The 19,618-nt window shown below is 38.9% G+C and overlaps 1 long non-coding RNA gene across 6 annotated transcripts in view; it reads left to right on the top strand.

The window, feature by feature from the left end:
* The window catches only part of LOC103663012, a 144,037-nt gene that overhangs the window by 195 nt on the left and 124,224 nt on the right, over nt 1-19,618 (top strand). For all 6 annotated transcript variants that reach the window (XR_005834134.1, XR_005834132.1, XR_005834135.1 and 3 more), the window contains exons 2-3: nt 2,025-2,131; nt 9,337-9,428. This is a non-coding gene — a long non-coding RNA (uncharacterized LOC103663012). The remainder of the gene's footprint in view (nt 1-2,024; nt 2,132-9,336; nt 9,429-19,618) is intronic.

The raw sequence follows: 19,618 nt of genomic DNA, 5'->3' as shown, positions 1-19,618 counted from the left end.
TCTGGAGCTAAACTAACAGGCGCCGCAGGGTCAGCCCAGGCGGGAGGCCTTCGTGGCACTGGAAGCCTCGGAGAGCCCCCTACAGGCGGGAGGACCCGAAAGGAAAATATTTCCGCTCATATGGGCGGAGCTAGGGAGCCTAGGCGGAAGTGACTGTAATCGGATTTGCGTTTGGGACCGCGGGCTCAGGCTAGGTTTAGTGGATAAGGTATGGTGGGTTAGTTAAGTATTTGTAGAAACTGTTTTAATAAAGGATTGAGAACTCTGTTCTTTAATTATGCACACAGCACACGGATATCATTTAGAAACTTACTGTTTTTTGACACATACGTGGATACAACGGATAAGCAATGTACACGTGGGAACCGACCAGTAATTTTAGAACTAGGGTATTGCCAATATTGTTAAAATTATCTGTGTCTTTTACCCCTTGCTTCCTTCCAGGGGTAACACTCTCCTCTATTTTGCGTTTATTCTTTCGCTTTTTAAAATTTTATGTTTATAAACTGTTGAGCTTTACAAGGATAGTAGGTTGTTATGTAATTTGCAGCTCCCCCCCTCCCCTCAACTGTACTTCCAAATTGGTTTTAGGTTGTTAAATATGTTTGCTTGTACCTGTAGTTCCTTAATTTTACTGCTGTATACTGATAATATTTCTTTGTGTGACAGTTTATCCCTTCTATTTATCAGGTTTGTCATTACAAACCCTAGTATAAACATTCTAATGCATGGTTTCCTGTACCAAAATGCAAGAATTTAGGAGTACAACATATACCTAGAGAGAATATTCTCAACTACTTCCTAGTATTTAATAACTGCTTTAAAGTCTGATAATTTTAACATCTTAGTCATTTAGGGGTTGGCAGCTGTTGATTTTATTTTTCCTCGAGAACTGGTTATATTTTCCCATTTCTGTATTGATTAATTCTCTTTGTTGAGTAATTGTAGTTTTTATCTTAGACATTTTGAATATTATGTTGCATAGACTCTGGGTCCTGTTAAAAGCCTTTGGGGGAATACTGATCATTTTGTTTTGTTTTAGGAGGTGATCAATCCAGTTTGAGTCAGTTCCACAAGTTTAGTCTCACTTTCTGTGTGCTGGTCCCTATCAGTTCAGTTTTCAAAGGCTTTGTTACTTTGCTTTGAGTCCGTCCTATACATACTACACTCGGGGATTATTTTGGAACTTGGGCAGTACATTAGTTCCCCCTTATTTGCAGTTTTGCTTTCCCTGGGTTCATTTACCTGTGATCAACTGTGAGAAGCAGATGATTCTCCTTCTGACTTATCCTCAGAAGGTCAATAGTAGCTTAACACTGTTACAAATGCCTATGTCATTCACCTCACTTCATCTCCTCCTATAGGCATTTTATCATCTCACATAAAAAGGAAAGGGTGAGGGGTGCCTGAGTGACTCAGTCAGTTGAATGTCCGACTCTTGGTTTTGGTTCAGGTCATGATCTCTGGGTCATGAAATGGAGCCCCACATCAGGCTCAGGGCTTAGCATGGAGTCTGCTTGAGATTCTCTCTCTCACTCTTCCTCTGACCCTCTCCCCTGCTCACACATGCTAAATAAATAAATAAATAAATAAAATCTTAGAAAAGGGTGAGTACAGTACAAAAATATATTTTAAGAGTGAGAGACCACATTAACATAACTTTTGTTACAGTATATTATTGTAATTGTTCTATTTCATTATTAGTTATTATTGCCTAATTTATAAATTAAGCTATAAATTATCGTAGGAATGAATATATAGGAAAGAACAGTATATACAGGGTTTTATCTACAGTTTCAGGGAGCTGCTGGGGGTCTTGGAACATATGCCCTGTGGATAAGGGGAGACTACTATCGTTTAAATTATAGTTTAGTTCCCATACCTTTTGCTATACAGCTTTGTGTCTTTCCTGCGGATGCTTAATTCAGCTGTGAGAACAGAATTTATGTGGGTTTATGCATAGAATTAGGGGGTCCCCTTCTATAGCTCTTTTTGATATTCATCTGATGCTCTCTGTTTTGCAGGGACCCCTCTTCCTGGCCTTCCTGCCAGAAATACGAGGTTTTTCTTGGAGTTCTAACTGCCTTCCATAGCTGCAACAGCTGACTAGGGCCAACACTGGGGCAAAGAGGTGAGAGAAAAAAGCATGGATTCCCTCCATACCCTTCATACCACAGAGGCCTCCTTTCCCACTTCCCTTGTTTAGAAATGTAGGGTTTCTCTTGGTCCAAGCCTGGGCCCCAACTCTCAGGTCAAAGCCCAGAGGGAGAAAAGGGGGGGGGGGAAAGCCAGGTATTCCCCCCCCGAACTTTGGCTAACAGAAATCCCTTTTCTCCATTCATCCTGATAGAAATACAGGAATTCTCTTCATTTTTGCTACCTGTGCTGCTGTTAATTTTACTAGAGACCAGGCCTCACCTCAAAGCTGTGAGAGAAAAGTAGAAAAAAACAAACGGCATTTCTCCAACCTTTGATTCTCCCCAGTCTGCCTGTTTGTTTACTTTTCAGAGCCCTCAGGTAGTTGTTTTTTGTATTTTGATCTGAGCTTTTAGCTGTAATCAGCAGGAAAGAGTAGTAGTCTTATTTCATCTTGGCTCTGGCAGTATAAGTCAAGGAAATGGAAATTACTACTGCAGATGAGAATTAAATTCTCATTTAATCATGAGAATGATTAAAATGAAAATTTCAGACAATTCTAAGTGTTGGAGAGGGTGTGGAACAACAAATTCTTCTACATTCTTATACATAGTGGAAGTGTCAATTGCTGTATCTCCTTTAGAGAACATTTGTCCAGAATCTATTAAATCTGAACCTTATGACCCTGAAATTCCACTCCTAAGTATATTCCCCACAGAAATGCACATTATATTCACCAAAGATGTATATAATAATGTTCATTGCTACATATTCATAATAACCCCAAACTAGAAATTCCCAATTATTTATTAATGAGAGCCTGGATAAATAAATTGTCATGTATTCACACACTGGAATATCATATATAGCAATGAAAATAAAGTGCAATGACATTAAACAGTGTATAGTATGGTATTGAGTTGAATGTATAATATTGAATTGAAAAAGTATAATATCGAATTGAAAAAGCCAGGTACAAACTAGTACATTTACATCAAGTTCAAAAGCAGGCAAAACTAATCTAAGATAATGGTTACCTTAGGACATGGGGAGGACATAGCAACTGGAAGGGTACATCAGGGGCCTTTTCGGATCCTGGTAATATTTGTCATGATCTGGGTCTAGTCACATAGCTATCTTCATTTTATAAAAATCCATCGAGCTGCACACTTATGATTTGGGCATTTTTTAAAAGAAAAAGTTTAGAAAACACTTATATTTGCCTATCTCACCTATCCCCTCATTCAGTAGATGCTTGGTGAATATTGTACCAATTTCAGGGGCAGAGAGTGTGATCACAGACCTGCTTGTGACATGGTGAGTATCACTGGTGGATACCTTCTGGCCCTAATAGTGATTGAGCTCTCCTACAGTTGTAATATTGAATCTACCATAACTTATATTAAGTCATATTACAAGGCTATTAGGAAAAGATCTATTCTTGGTTCTAGAATTAACAGAGTTTAAGGTGGCAATGACCCAGTCTCTGAGCTTTACATTTGTAGATTCAAGAAGAATTTTCTAAAAGTACAGATAAATCAAGAAGATTCTGTTTATGCATGTTCAGTCACATTCAGAAAAAAATCTGCTACTCAAAAACAATGGAAAATAACTTTTTATAAAGTTCCAAATCATTAATTCACTAAAAGAGTCATAATTGAGATATAGTAAAATAACTTTTTTTTAGTTGACCAGAATTTTTTCCCATAATCATGGTACATAATCCTTATGTTCCGAAGTATCTGGAATTACAGCTTAGCAAGCAACCATAAAAATGTTTGCTCCTGAAATAAATAGCTCTTACTCAAACAAAAGAACAAGGAATTTAAATAAATAAATAAAACACTGAATTTAACTGTCATACCTAAGAAAGTCCCTAATTTTAATCTGGGCACTTGTGGAAAGTAAAATTTACTTCATAGGTCACAGGGACAGCAGTGACTAGGCAGAGTTGTGGCGTATGTGAAGTTGTGGCTGGTCTTAGTGCAATCTGTGCAGATATTGCAGGATAGAGGGGAGGTGGCTCTAACCTCCAGAAAGGGACTCAGAATTTGGAAATGGAATAATAAAATACCATCCTTTAGAAGTGAGGTTGGAAGGATTGACATGCAATTGATTAAATCAGCCTTCTGAAAATAGAATTAACTCACTCTAACATCTGATTTGTAGTTGTAATATGAGGTGAACAAAAATCTCCTAAAGCCAATCCATATTCCTGAGGGAATTCTTTTACAGGTAATAATCACTACTATTTATTAATCACTATATATTCAGTAGTGTGCTAAGAGCTTTACATTCATGATCACACTTAGAATCCTACCAATCTTTAGGAAAGTTGTTGTTAGCTTTGTTTATAGATGAGAAATCAAGGTTTAGAACTCTTAAGTACTTCGTGAAGGGCTGACTCAAGTCCGATTTCTTGGTTTCTAATCCCAGCTCTGCTACATGTTAACCATGTGACCTTAGGCAAATTACTTGATCTGTATTTTGGTTTCTTCACAGAGGAAATAAAGATGATGATAATAGTACCTGTATTTTATTTATTTTTAATACCTGTATTTTATTTATTTTTTAAAAGATTTCATTTATTTGAGAGAGAGAGAGAGAAAACAAGAAGGGGGGAAGGGCAGAGGGAGAGGGAAAAGCAGACTGCCCACTGAGCAGGAAGCCTGATGCAGGACTCTATCCGAGGATACCGGGATCATGACCTGAGCCAAAGGCAGATGCTTAACTGACTGAGCCACCCAGGCACCCAATAGTACTTGTTTTTTAGAATTGCTTAAAGGGTTAAGTGAGCTAACTCACTTAAGGCGCTTGATAAACAGAACTCAATAAATAAAGGTAATTATTATTATTCAATTAAAGGCTAGAGCTTGTGAATAACATCCAGTTAATGTATCAAAAGTCAATCAAGTATCGTTAGTAAAAATTTTCTGTGAGAATCATATGTCAACAGAAAGATGATTTACGATAAGTCTTAAACAATAGTGAACAAGCATAATATATCTGGTAATGACCAGAAGAGAAGGCTATTTGTGCTTAAGGATTACAACTAACTTTTCAGAGAGAGATATTCCGAGAATAGAAAAGGAATTTCAACCATCCCAATTTGAAAGAAAAATCCCTCAAGACTACCCATTCTCTTTCTTCTAATTATATGCTCACCAAACAGCACTCTGACTGATCATTTTCTCTCCTGAGTACATTTAAACTACCATGGCAAAATACCCAGAGCGAATTCTCCATACACATTGTTCTTTTAGATTTAGCTGTCTTTATAGATTGATAAATTGACATTCTGAGATGCATATCAGTTTCTTATGGGTCTGCATAACATGTTGATCCCCAATAGTTTAATTAGCACTGGTGGAAGCAATAAAGTTGAGTTTCTGAACCCACAAAGCTAAAAATCTGGTTTTGGGTATTGTGCTACAGCTCTTCATGCTGGCAGGTAACAAAAATCACAATAAAATGGCTTAAACATCAAAAAGGGGAGGGAGTTAATATTATAGAGAGAAGGTGTTTGATGGAATAGCAGGGCAAGAGTGCAACGCAGATTGAGGAGACTGAAAGAAGCATGCCAGCACTCTTGCAGTAGTCTCTTGTCACTGCCTCTCTGACTCTCATTCTTCCCTTTCTGTAGACCAGCTTTCCCTGCTACTTCATTCACGGAACAGACAGAAGTAGTACATACTGACTTTAGACCTGAGCAAGTGGGGCTCGTAACAAACCTTGTACCTCTGGCAGTCCCACCCTTTGGAGAACCTTCTTCAAATGTTCTAGGTCCCCTCTGGTGCTTGGCAGCCAGAATCTAGTCCTGTGCAGGTCTTGGCAATGGAAGCCCTTAAGTGTTCTGTTGTTGCTGGTGGTGGGGTTTGGCCTGCTCAGCAGGCCCTTCTGGGTGGGATACTCTAGCCCTGAGCCTGGACCTTATTGGCCTCAGTTCCTGTTTCTCCCTTGCAGAGTCCTCTTGACAATAACCCCCTCTCACTGTGAATGGAGTCCACCAGGTGCCGAGTGAGCTCTGGGGCTTACACCTATGGGTGTAGGTTTTAGGCTGCATGGCCTTGCCTATTCCTGGTGAGCCAAAGCTCTCACTGGCCAGGACAGTATTTCTTTCACGGGATTGCACCAAGTTTTAGCTGCCAGGATGGGGCTGATTCACTGATTTGGGGATGATTTTCGATAACATTGGACACAGGACAAATTTAGGACCTTGGTTACCCACTGTCCTCCATGGGCTGCCTGTGTGAGGTGGTGCATGGGTGCTTACCTGTCTGTGTTCAGACCTGGGAGCCTCCTGGTGAGGATCAACTGAGAGGTGTGAGTAGCCCACGGGTCTTTAATCCAGGGGTCCCTGCCCTTAACCCATTGTCGGTGCCCAGGGCAGTCACACCACCCTTTTGCAAGTTATGCGCTATATGTCAGGTAATCCTGGTCATGGCCATTCTTGTCCCCTTCCAGAGCTTTCCAGACTGTAGTACTGCAAAGCCAATGGTCCCTTGTTATCAAAGTCTTTTCTTGCCTTTAATCAGTGTGGTGACATTCTGCTGTCCTGGGTTGGTCTTAAGCCCTGTGGGACAAGAGATAGATATGGCTTCCCTGAGTGGGACTGCCCTTCTTGCTCTGTCCAGGGTCCCTCATCTGTCCCCACCACTGGTAACTGGTATGTGGAAGGCAGGGCTGTGATCAACATTAAAAAGGTCACATTATAGCAGTGCAGTGATCAAGGCTTAGTTCAAGAGAAGACATGGTTGGAAGATGTGTTGTTCTATGATAATGCTCTAAATTCCATAAATAAATGCTATAAACTTCGAAATGATGATTTAACATTACTATAAAATAGAATAATTGTTTGCATTTTCCTGTATCCTCTGGCTAAGGCTTGCATTTGTGGTCATCATCAACAAAGCACATTAACAATGTTTGAGAGTCATTGGAAACCATTATTCAAAGGCAGTACAATGGATGTTGCTATGCGATGAGTGATGATGTAATCAGAATTCAATAAATGACATCAGGGAACTGCAGAGATCTATACCGTTTCAATTTTGAAAAGTTCCAAAGAGCCATAGCATTGTGAATAATAATAGTGTTGCTACATTTTCCTTGCAGCGGGATATATGAAATTAGCCAGGAATGGTATCTTTGACAATAAATAACACAAAGAAGTAGATCCTGGAAGCTAGGAAAAGTTTTCTTGTGCATTGATTGGACAATAAACATCTGTGTCAGTACCTTTTTCTTGCCCTCAATTTTTACTAGTAAATCACTACACCTCACATGGGCTCATGATTTTTGTAATTACTTCTGTAATCAAATTGTTGCTATTGATGGCTCCCACCTGCACACCCCTAAGTATTTCCGCAAAGCCTTGTATACCCTAGAGGCAGTGCTGGACAGAAGATAGTGTTAACAAAGCTACACCTTTATATCTCTTTTGCATTTTAGAGATTCTCAACTGGAATCTCTTGGCCCCAACTTCAAATTTCCAGACAAAGGCTCTGGCTTTGCTAGCTTGGTCCCATCAACCATGTCAGGTGGTCAAGGGCATGATGTAGTGTACAGCCCAGACTTCTAGGAGGGAAAGGGAAAAGGATAGCACCCAGAGAAAAGAAAAAGAAGTTGGTTATGTTAGTTTTCTAGTGCTGTGTAATAAATGACCACAAAGTTAGCAGCTTAAAACAACCTATTTTATTATCTCTCAGTTATCCACTGGGCACACAGTTCCATCTGAGGCTCAGAGTCATCTTCCAAGCTCATTCAGGTTGTTGACAGAATTCAGTGCCTTGCAGCTAGAGTCTCATTTTTTTGCCAGATGTCAGCCAGAGCTGGCTCCTGGAGACTGCCCTTAGGTCCTAATCATATGACCCTCTTATAACACGGAGTTTATTTCTCCAAAGCCTGCAAGAGAATTTCTCTACAGTCTATTCCTGCTGCTGCTGTTGCTGCTACCACCATTACTATTACTATTACTTGCTACCGCTACTGTAGTCTTATAGAATGTAATGTAATCACTGGAGAAAAGAATCCATCACCTTTGCTATAGAATGTAACCAGATCAAAGGAGTGGCATCCCATCATATTCATAGGTCCTGCCCGCATTCATAGGGGGAGTATAATACGTGTATGCCAGAAGGAAGAATCTTGGGAGCCATCTTAAAATTCTGCCTACCATGGCTCTTAATAGTCAATCACTCCATGAAATGGCTGATACAGTTGCCTCTATCTTAAAGCACCGAGAAATCTTTAAACTGACCATCCTCCTTTTTCTTCTCAACATTCTTTAAAGAACAGCATAGTTTATAATACTGCTTAGGATGTGTGTGAATATTCGTAGACTTTCAAGTCTCATGTACCCCAAAAATATATCTCTGGGAATAATTTGTAACACAGATCTCTTTTTCTACAATTCAATGACAAATTATTAAACAGTGTTTACTTAGTACACTTACAATTTGATATTCTTAGAAATTCAGTGGATTAAATGATGTGAGTATACACACACACATACACATGCACACACACACTTCACAAGTCCCCTACAACTTAAATTCTCTTTTTGTTCTGTGCAAACCATTAAAAGGGAATTTTTGCCAGCTGGTGTTTCAGAGTTCTTTATAAATTAGTTATTGTATTTACTAGTCATGTGGGAGTGGAAAAGTCTAATTGGGTCAAGGAGGCTGGCCCTGCTGGAGACTGAAAGGCAAAGCATGTATAAGGTATCACTTGTGCAGTGCTTTTTTGAACACATGTTTAAAAAAAAGTGAACGATACTGAAGTTACATGCAAATTTATGGGAAAATCTCATCATAATTAGAATAAAAATTTATTGAAATTTGCGACAAAATATTTTAGCTGACATGGACTTCGCACGTGTTCATGCCACCCGGAGGAATGGACTGCTTAATGTTAAGAGCACATTCATTCACTCATTCCCTCACTCACTCAAGGGGACAAGGCTAGATATTATAGCAACAAAGAGGACAGTATCACAGCCTGGTGCTCACAGAGTCCTGGTGAATATAGATGTGTAAAGAGATGGAACAAAGTGTCGTAAGTGTAGTATGGGCATAGAGAATACTGTGGGCATTCCTAGGTGGAACAACTTTCCCAGTTCACAAGTGGGGAAGGGAAATCCATCAGGGTTAGTTCATTGCAAGTAACAGAAACCAAATCTGGTTAAACTTTATCTTTCAGTGTTAGGACAAGAGGGAGCAAGCCAGTCACGTGGGGCGTGAAACTTAAGGAGGCAGTCTCACAGCTGCTGGACCTGGAGGTGTCATCTGAGAGTGAGTGTCTCCTTAAATTTTGGGGGTAAACAGCTGCTCACTGCAGTCTTGGTCCTGTTTTGCCCTTCAGTCTTACCAACTTAGTCGAAACTCTTTTTTTCCCCCTAATTTTCTTCCCAATGAAAAACAGTTGAGAAACTCATTCACGCTGATGTAAATAACTAAAAACAATTTAAAGTACACATTCTTTTATCTTTTTTTTAAGATTTTATTTATTTATTTGAGAGAGAATCAGCAGGGGGAGGGGCAGAGAGAGAGGGAGAGAGAATCTTAAGCAGGTTCCATGCCCAGCCAGGGGCTCGATCTCACAACCCTGAGATTATGACCTAAGCCGAAATCAAGAGTTGGATGCTTAACTGCCTGAGCCACCCAGACGCCCCAAAGTGCATATTCTTTTAAAAGAATTTTCAGCTTTGCAGAAATCATCAAGCCCTTAAACGATGGGGGGAAACCTCAAATGTTGACAGGGCCACATAGTAGCAGGAGTGAATGAAGCAAGCCTGTGTGAGACGCTGTGCAGTGAGGGAGATTGTGATGGGCTTTCAGAGACCTTCACATTCAATCTAAAAATAGATACTGTTTTGGCCAAACAAAAAGTATCTGCTGGATTATTAGATCAGTAGAATAGTTGTTCGTATTCCCTGTCTAAGGTTAAAAAAGTTCAGTTGCTATGTCAGAATTTCTGTAGGCAAACAGTGTAAGGTCATAATGGAATTGGATGGAGAATACCTACTTGGGGTATTCTTTCTCCAATTAAACTTTCCTTGTGAGGCCTTATTAAACATTTCTTTGGCCTAGTTATTCCCACTTTTTGCTGTCACAGCTTATTGTCTTGCCTGTATTCCATGAATCACAAGACATAACTGGAATGTTTTTCCACAGCTTGTAACTAGAGAGAAATACATAACATTTAGGAAAAAGAAAAGTTGCAGTAACACTAGACTCTTAAGAGTCTCTTGTCTAGACAGAAGTAGGAGACTTATATAGAGGAGACAAGAGGAGTCAAAGTTTATATATGTCCAAAGTACTTTCCTATTACCAGGAAACTCCAGGTGCTTCTGAGGGGACTGTCAATCATGGTACTTCCCCTAACTCCAAGGACAGGTTGGGATTCTTGTCCCAAGCTGTCCAATTGGAATACGCAGTCTCTTGAAAGGGAGGAAGGAGCAAAGCAGCCAGCCTGTGATCCATTCACTTCCTTTATTAGAGGGACACCACTAGGGGAAAGAAAAGAAGAAAGTGACATGGTCTAACCTTGTCAACTGGACTTGAGGCAAATAGAATAATGATTTTAGAGAAGAGGAGCAGGCTTTGTCTACAGAATGCCCTTAGCAGGATCTCCCTTGGCAAAAACTGCTTTCAGTGAATAAACCTGGAATCTATTGATTTCTGGGACATGGCTTCCTGGGACCATGTCATATAAGCTATACAACTCTTGGAGGTATAACATGAAGATGGTTCATAAATAACATGCCTCCTATTCTGTGAGGTAATAATCTGCAAAACTTCACACAGAAACTTCATCTATTATTCTGGACTGGTGGGTAGCAAAGACTTTGCAAGAATGTCCCAGACCTTTCTCTGCTTTGTCTTTGTCTCTTGATGTCCTGTACTCTTGAAATTTTTAGTAAAGCTTGATCTAGGAACTATCTCTGAATTTTGTGAGTCTGATTTGTTAATCCAGTCCTGTGTGTTAGCTCGACTGGTCATGGTACTTGGTTGAAGAATGAATATGTGAACCAGAAAAGACCAATCAGAATAGTCCCTAGGATTCATTTAGGAACATTGGGTGAGGAAAATTCTCTCTCCATTGGGGTTCCTAAAATGGTAAATGTGGATGTGAGACACATTGTAGAGAGAGAGTCCACCCACATGAAACAAGTCAAGCAGACAAAATAAGAGCTGATGGGAGAGAAAGGAGAAGTAAGGGATGGGAAGAGAGAGTGAATTCTGAATATAGCATTTGAATCCCTGAACTTTGTTCTGTCTGAAGCCATGTCTACCCCTGGACTTCCTCCATAAGCCAAGTCGACACATTTTCTTTGTGCTTAAGCTAGATTGTGTTGGGTTTCTGTCACTTACCGCCAAGAATTCTAACTAATATCATAGCTGGAATTTGGTATGGACCAGACTAGGAGAAGGACTTGAGAGCTCAGGGACAGACAAGCCATTCAGGAAAGAGTAGTTCTCAGAGATAAAAATCAGATGAGAAACAAAGAAAATCCATATCATAAAGCTATTTAGAACTTCTGCCTCTGGTTCATGCATAAACATTATTGAAAGGTTAAATAAGATTACAAGTATTATAACAATATGTTAAACCATCTTATCCTAAGCAGTGTGGAGGCATGCTTTTCTGCCTTCTTTTTCTTTTGCCAGCTGTATCCTGTGACCTCTTTTGCGGCTATGTGACCAAGTAAGACAGTGTTTTGCAGCTTTGGCTTTGGGTTGGGAAGCAGAGCTCCATTTTAGAAATTGTCCCTTTATGTTGTAATTACCTATTTGTTTTCTTTAATCCCCAATTCCTCATAGGTAGGAGACAAATCTTATTTATTTCTTCAATCTCAGCACCTGGAGCAGTTAGTGTTCAATATTTGTGGAACAAACGAAGAGAGGAGTTTTGTTTTTGCCATCATTGAAACTCTGCCCAAGCCTGACCAATGGGAAATTGCACAGGCATGATTCCTTCCTGTTCCCTACCAAATGTGCATAATTATATTACTCAGTATGCGACCAACTGTTAGATTGTGATGAATGCTATCATAGTTAAGGCATGTTGCTAACATTTGCAGTGAGCAAGGAAGGACTGTTTTAAATTGTTCCACAGTTTAGAGTAGTGGTTAAAATCATGGGCTTTTGGAACTAGAATTCCTGCTCTACTGCCTGGTTCCTGTGTAATCTTGGTCAAAGTGTTCCATCAAAATACATCATACTGTTGTTGTCAATGTTTAATAAGTGCTATATTTAAACTCTTGGGTTTAAATATAGTAAACACAGTAAGTGCCATGTGTTTGCTGTGATTAGTCCTATTCTTCTCTAAGCCTCCCTTTTATCACAGGAAAATGGGTATAAAATTACATCTGTGTGTAAATTTCAAATAAGATAATGCATATGAAATGCTTGGCAGTAAATACACAATACAGAGCAAGTATTAATAGCTATTACTAGGATATAGTTAGATTAATTAAAAGTTACTATGTGTACCAAACCTGGATTACCCATTTTCAAAAACAAAATAATAATATAACTCATTTAACATTAAAATCCACTCATAGACTCTTAAGTAGTATAATGTTGGGATTAATGGTAGAGGCGTTGAAACCAGTTCACCTGGGTTCAGATCTTAGCACTACGACATATTACTTGGCAAGTGATTTAAGTTCTCTAGTCATCTCTGATAAAATGAAAATAATGATAGTATCTGCATGATAATGTAGTTCTGAGGGTTAATTGAGGCAATGCCTCTAAAGTAATAAACACAATGCCAGGAAAGTAGTAAGCAGGCAATGAATATTAGCTCTTATTATTGCTCTGAGCCTCAGTCACTTCCAATGGTAAAAATGAGGATAAAGATACCTACCTCACCAGGCTGGGATGTGGATAAAATGTGATAGTTCCAGTGAAAATGTCTAGTAAATAGTAGGTATTTCATAAATGCCAGTTTTCTTTCCCATTTTTATGATTCAGGAGACAACTCAGAAGTTTTACAATGCCTTAAGGTTATCAGTATAGATATCAATTGGATTTCTACATGTGTGGTTATAGGACGGAGAGGATTAGGTAAAATTTGATCAGTGACATACTAAATGTTGTTTATTGAATAAACATCATTCAGACCATTCAGTTGGCTTATTAGCTGTTCTATCTTATTAAAGAAGATTGTGCCAGGAATACCCCATTTTTGTATATTTGTTTGATTCAGGCCACAGATAAATGGCGATTTATTCTACTCAGAGAAGGATAGAAAAGTAGGCTGGTATTTCAAGTTTCTTGCAGTGAACATGGTGCACAATCTGCTAGAACTGAAGGAGAATATTATTAATCAAAGGGTGCACAGGGAGGCAGAGGACTTCATTATGCTGTTTTGCTCCCACAACTTGCACCTGGAGCTTTTTAATGAATGTGCCCTTTGGAGACAGGTGGCACTCTGCAAAGTGTAAACCTCTCTAAACCTCTTCTTGTTTCAAACTGACACGTCTTCATGGCACTGTGAATAATCAATCTATGCCTTAAATGAGGTGAAAGGCTTTGGTAGGAGTATAATTAGTTGAAACATTTTTTTTTCTTGGTCTTTAGGAGTACACATGGCTAGAACAAGGGAAAGAAAGAATGTCAAGAAACAGCTGGAAAAAAGAAATCATGTATTCATTGAAAAAGGCAGGCCTATAAATGATGATATTTTGTGCTGGGTGAACAAGCACAGTAGATGGCAGTTTAGTAACACCCAATACCATTTTGTCACGTTTAGAAGTCATCTTTTTAAAGAATATGTAGAAAAATATGTATGTTTCATATATTTATTGTCATCTTTTTTGGGAAAAGTTCTGCGTGTGATCTCTGTTGGCATAGAGAGACAGAATTGTTATAAACTTGTCAAATAGCACAGAATATAAAAGGGACATTGGGGTGCTCTGGGATTTTTACACCACATTTTATTAGCATCTCATTCATTTTGAAGCATATAAAGACTTTTTAAAAAATATATATAGAAGCAATAAAGCACTTGGAAATTACTCTCAATAAAATAACACCACAACCAACAATTGATTTCTAAGAAAAACTGGCTGTACTTTTGCATTTCATTGATGGTTCTTTAATTGTTAGTTAAAGTATTAGGCAAGCTATTAGAGGTATGGAAAGAGAGCCAGGGATAGAGGATATTAGGAAGAGAAGGTAAAATTTCCAAGAATTTTTGAATGTGAAAATGAGAGAGAAAAAAAAAAGAACCCAACTTTTCCTGAGTTACCAGCTTAAGATTGCATCACTTGTCACATGGAATTCACCAAAAGTCCAGGCATTAAAAAAATTCTGATCCCAGAACAGAAAGCTGACAGTTCTTCCTACAATGGAATCAGACCATTACACACGCTCTTTTGGTTTAATTGAGCATACATTATATCCTTCGGCAAGAAATCTTCTGCCATGGTACCCTATTTTCTTGGGCACCAGGGCTTGACAGATTTCTCACACAAGTAAGCAGTTGAGAGTGATACAATTTTGACATGAAATGTGTTTATACTTTGAAAGCCATTAAACAAGGCTTGTTTGCTTATAATTTTCTAATAAAATAAAGGGCCTTCTGTAGAAAGCAGTTTTAAAAACATCATAACATTTTAAGTGTGTAGGTCTTGCAACGTTTGTTCTAATTTTCTAGTGACAGACACAGAGTGATAAGATTTTCCTAACAGATGCTTAGTGCTGGGTACTCACATGTCACTCAAGCTGACAAGGTTTTAGGAAAAAAACACTTTCATTACCATGTTACCAGTTCGAAAAATTAACTGCACATAATTGCACATAATTCAGTTTTGCTTAATTGAAAAGTATAAATGTCACAAAATATAATTTATTAAAATTAATATGATAGAATTAATTGGAAACATACCCTAAACAACCCACTAGATCCTATTCTACAAATTTGTCTGTCCCAGACAAGATTCTAATCCTACATACCTGGAGAAAAGCTTTAGTTTAGCTTACAATAGGATCATAAAATTTTGGAGTTGGGAGAGAGACTGTGAGATCATCTATTTCAAATCAATGCCTCCTTTTAAAGATTTTATATATATATATATATATATATATATATATGAGAGGTTTGAATTTAATTGATATTAAAATAAGATATAGCAAGCACCATTCAGGTTGTGAATGAAACGAACATAGTTTCTTCATTCATACATTCATTCATTCATTCTATCAACAGATATTTATTGAGCATCTCACATAACTGGTATATTCCAGAATTATGCTAGAGACTGGTAATGTGAGAATAAATATTTCACTCTTTCGGCCTCTGAGGAGGACCTCAGAGGATAGCTGGGAAGGTAGACAAATAAATTAATGACTGTACTGTACTCTGATAAAGGCCATGACAGGTTTGTATACAGTCATATGGGAAAAATGATGAGGAAGCAATCTATGTCACTTGGGAGTTTTTCAAAGACAACAGACAGGAAATCACTTGAGCTGGAGCAGGAATTCTCAAAGGAGAAGTGGGGGCTGAGGATCTAGGAGAGAAAATAGATACGAAGGCAGAAGTATGTTTGGAGAGTGAGTGTGTGAAATGTAGGGAATGGTGGGAAGTGATATAGAGTCAGACTTGGAAAGTTAATTCAAGGAAAGACTACAAATATCAGATTCTAAAGAATCTGGCATTACTTTTGTAGGAAAGAGGGCACAATTGAAAAAATGTGCAAGTGAAGACAAAAAGATATCATCTGATTTATATTTTTGAAAAGTTACTACGTTAGTCATAGACATGTTGAAGTATGTTTTGGTGTTATACTTGGACAGTGGAAGTAACAATGGACAAAGGTGTATATTAAGATATGTTTTAGAAACTGACTGAAATTGGTGGTCAATTGCTTGGGAGAGACAGGTGCTAAGGGAAAGGGAAAAGTGGATGACTTCAAGAGGTCTGGTTGGCATGATTAGTTTTGAGGGCTTGGATAGGCACTTATTTAATCCTCTTCACAAGCTTTTGAAGATTATAACAGATGAGAAAAACCAAAGTTTTGGAAAGTTAAGTAATTTGACAAGGTTACCACATAGGTAGTAACTTACGGAAACCAGGTTTGAGCACATTCTGTTTGACTAATTCCAGAACCCAAGCTCTTAATCACTGTGCTAGTTCTTTCTGTACTGACTGAGTGGGCAGTGACACCTTTTACTGGGCTGGGAAATACAGGAAAAAAAATGTTTTGGGGCATCTGGAGTGGCTCAGTTGGTTAAGCGTCCAACTCTTGATTTTGGCTCAGGTCATGATCTCAGGGTCATGAGATCGAGCCCCATGTCAGGCTCCATGCTCAGCAGGAAGTCTGCTTGAGATTCTCTTTCTCCCTCTGCTCCCACCAAGCATGCTCTCACACATGCGCGTGCACACACTCTCTCTCTCAAATGTAAATAAATCTTTTTTAAAAAGTTTTGAATAGAAGATAATCAGTTTGACCTTTAACATTTTGAGTTTAAAAGGCCAAATAGTGGAAATATTCCTAAGAAGATTGGAAATAACAGTCCTAAAGCTCATGAAAGATGTGGAGTTAGAAAGTTCAGATGTAGGGGATATCAGTGAAAAAATGATGGTTGAAGCCATAAGAGTGACTCGATGGCCCAAAGAATAGGCATAGGGAAGAGGATTGAGCAGAAAGTTTATGGTGACAGTGGAACAAAAAGAGTCCAGGGAATGAGACTGAGAAGGAGCATTCAAATGGCTTAAAGGGAAACCACCATAATAAAACTTCCACACAAGTCTGTGAAGTAGAGACTTATTTTTCTTCCTTGAGCGTATGTTGGACAGAAGGTTGGCATCATCTTCTTAATTGTTCATTATTGCATTAAGAGCATTCTTAACAACTGTGAAAACTGTCACTCTTTCTTTTTTTTTTTAAGATTTTATTTATTTATTCGACAGAGATAGAGACAGCCAGCGAGAGAGGGAACACAAGCAGGGGGAGTGGGAGAGGAAGGAGCAGGCTCATAGCGGAGGAGCCTGATGTGGGGCTCGATCCAGTAATGCTGGGATCACGCCCTGAGCCGAAGGCAGACACTCAACCACTGTGCCACCCAGGCGCCCCGAAAACTGTCACTCTTAGCCTCTCCTTTTCTGAAGTTCACAATCTTTTCCCATTCAGGGTCACCATTTTCTACTCCACACAAGTTCCCATCGTCAAACTAGACCACGAATCCACATTTTTGATGATGATGGATGTGCCCACTCTCAACTCAATTTCTAGACTGTGCTTGAACTAACTTCACCTCTGACATGTTTCCCTATTGTTCCAGGAACTGCTCTGCTTGTGAAATATTTAACCATGAAATTCCAATGACTGAGCATAATGTCCTCCTCTTCCCACTAACTCAATTCAGATTCAACTTAGTTCACATCGCTTATTGAGTGTCTATCATATGTTGTGTCCTAGGATTTGGTAGATATAGATATATATCTCTCTGAATATATATGTATTTACGTATATATATGTTTCTATCTATCTCCATCTCCATCTATATCTGTATCTATATCTGTATCTATAGATCTTAGCACTGAGACATTGTTAATCTCAAGAATTTCACTTAATAGGAAGGGAGCAGATATGAGACATTTTTTGCAATCTCAGTGTAATAAGTAAAATGCTAGAGGCATATTATAGGAACAGTAGTGTGATATGATGGAAAGTTTGAGCAGTTGTACTTGAATTGGAGACGGGAGATATATTATTCATTTATAATTACATAACTAAACCCCTAAACATAGATGCTTAAAATAGCAATGGTTTATTATTTCTCACAATTCTGTGGGTTGACTCGGCCCTACCTATATTCAACTAGTGGTTGGGATGGGTAGGCAGAGCCAAGAAGGTTCTACTTACATGTCTGGGTATAGGTGCTGTATGCCAACTCTCCCTCCCTGTGGCCTTTGTCTCTATATGATATACTTTAGGCACAATAGCTTGAACTTCCTTACAGCATGGTAGTTGGTAGTTACACTGGAACTGGCACAGTGCTAATTCTACAGAGTTTTATTGGCCTGCCCAGAATAAAGGGCCTTTTGCAGAAGTAATGGCGTGAGTGTTGCTGGGATGGGATAAAAATTCAGCAGCCATTTTTTTTTTAATACAGATTACCACAAGAGAATTTAAAAAGGAAGAGATGCTTGAGATGAGTCTCAAAGGCTGAGAAATTCGGAAATTTGTCAGGTGAAGGGGGATTTAGAAGAGGAGCTCTTCAGGAAAAACAGCAGTGACATAAAGGGAGGAAGCAACATAGTCATTCGATTGCCAGGACATGTAGAATGCCTGTGAGCATTTGTGGGAAGGAATGAGAAATGCACTCGCTAGGCAAGTAAGATTATGGAAAGCCTTGTTATAAGAAGTAAATTGAACTTTATCTTCCATATAAAGGCTGCAGAATAGCCTTAAAGAGGTTTTATGTAGGGGAGCGGCTGCTCTTTACTCTCATTGATTCTTCTACTTTGCAGGCTTTGTATGTTCTTGATCAATAAGCCTTTGGCTTTCTTTCCTTATTCAAACCAACCTACAACTCATCATATTCACTTAAACCTCTCTCTCACTAGCCCAACACTCTCATGACCTTCTTTTCATTCCATTATCCTAAGCCTCAATTCTAGAATAACCTAACCATCTGTTTGTTCTGATCTTAACACCAGGCATTGAATAATACTGGAGCAAATCACACACCATGTTGATTACCTGCCTTATACATTCATGATTTCCAACTTCTGTTGGGCTCTTAATATCCTCTAGCAAATCTTTACATATTCTTGCCCATTCCCCATGCTGGTCATTTCTTACCAGTCTTTTTAAGTTTTGTACTTAATGCTGCCCTATTTCCCCTTAGCAGATTACCTTGACTATTTCACAGAGGAAATAGCTGTTATAGCTGTGAAAAACTTGCTTCAGACCATCTCTTTGAAGTTCACGTATTCCTCTCCTGGATCATCCCCTTCCTTTCCTTCCAAATTCCTGTCATCTGCCTGGGACTTGTTTTACTTCTTCTACACCTCTGAATTGGCTTACAGTTCTCATCCACTTTCATCTTCCTTCCTTCCACAGTCATGATGCCTCCTGTCCTTCACCTGTGCTCATACCCCAAGCCTTCTACCTCTTGCAAGTTCTTGCTCTGACAATGATGTCCTTTCTTACTCGCTTTTTCAGTCTATCTCTTCCCACAACTTTCTCCTCAGCCTAAAACATGGAAAAATCTTCCTCATCTGGTCAGCATTTTCTTCCGCCTTGCTTCTCCCACAATCAGTAATCTCGCAGTGTACCCTCCTGCTGAATCATTCTTATTTCATATTTACTTCTTAGCAGCCTGCAGTTTGACTTAAGTCTTGATCAAATGTCAAGCAGTTTCTTTTTTTTTTTTTTTTAATTTATTCGACAGAGATAGAGACAGCCAGTGAGAGAGGGAACACAAGCAGGGGGAGTGGGAGAGGAAGAAGGAGGCTCATA

Source organism: Ursus maritimus, unplaced genomic scaffold (genome assembly GCF_017311325.1).
Source record: "Ursus maritimus isolate PB19 unplaced genomic scaffold, ASM1731132v1 scaffold_12, whole genome shotgun sequence".
Lineage (NCBI taxonomy): Eukaryota > Metazoa > Chordata > Mammalia > Carnivora > Ursidae > Ursus > Ursus maritimus.
Note: the sequence above shows the minus strand (reverse complement) of the source record. Positions and strands in the feature narration are given on the sequence as shown.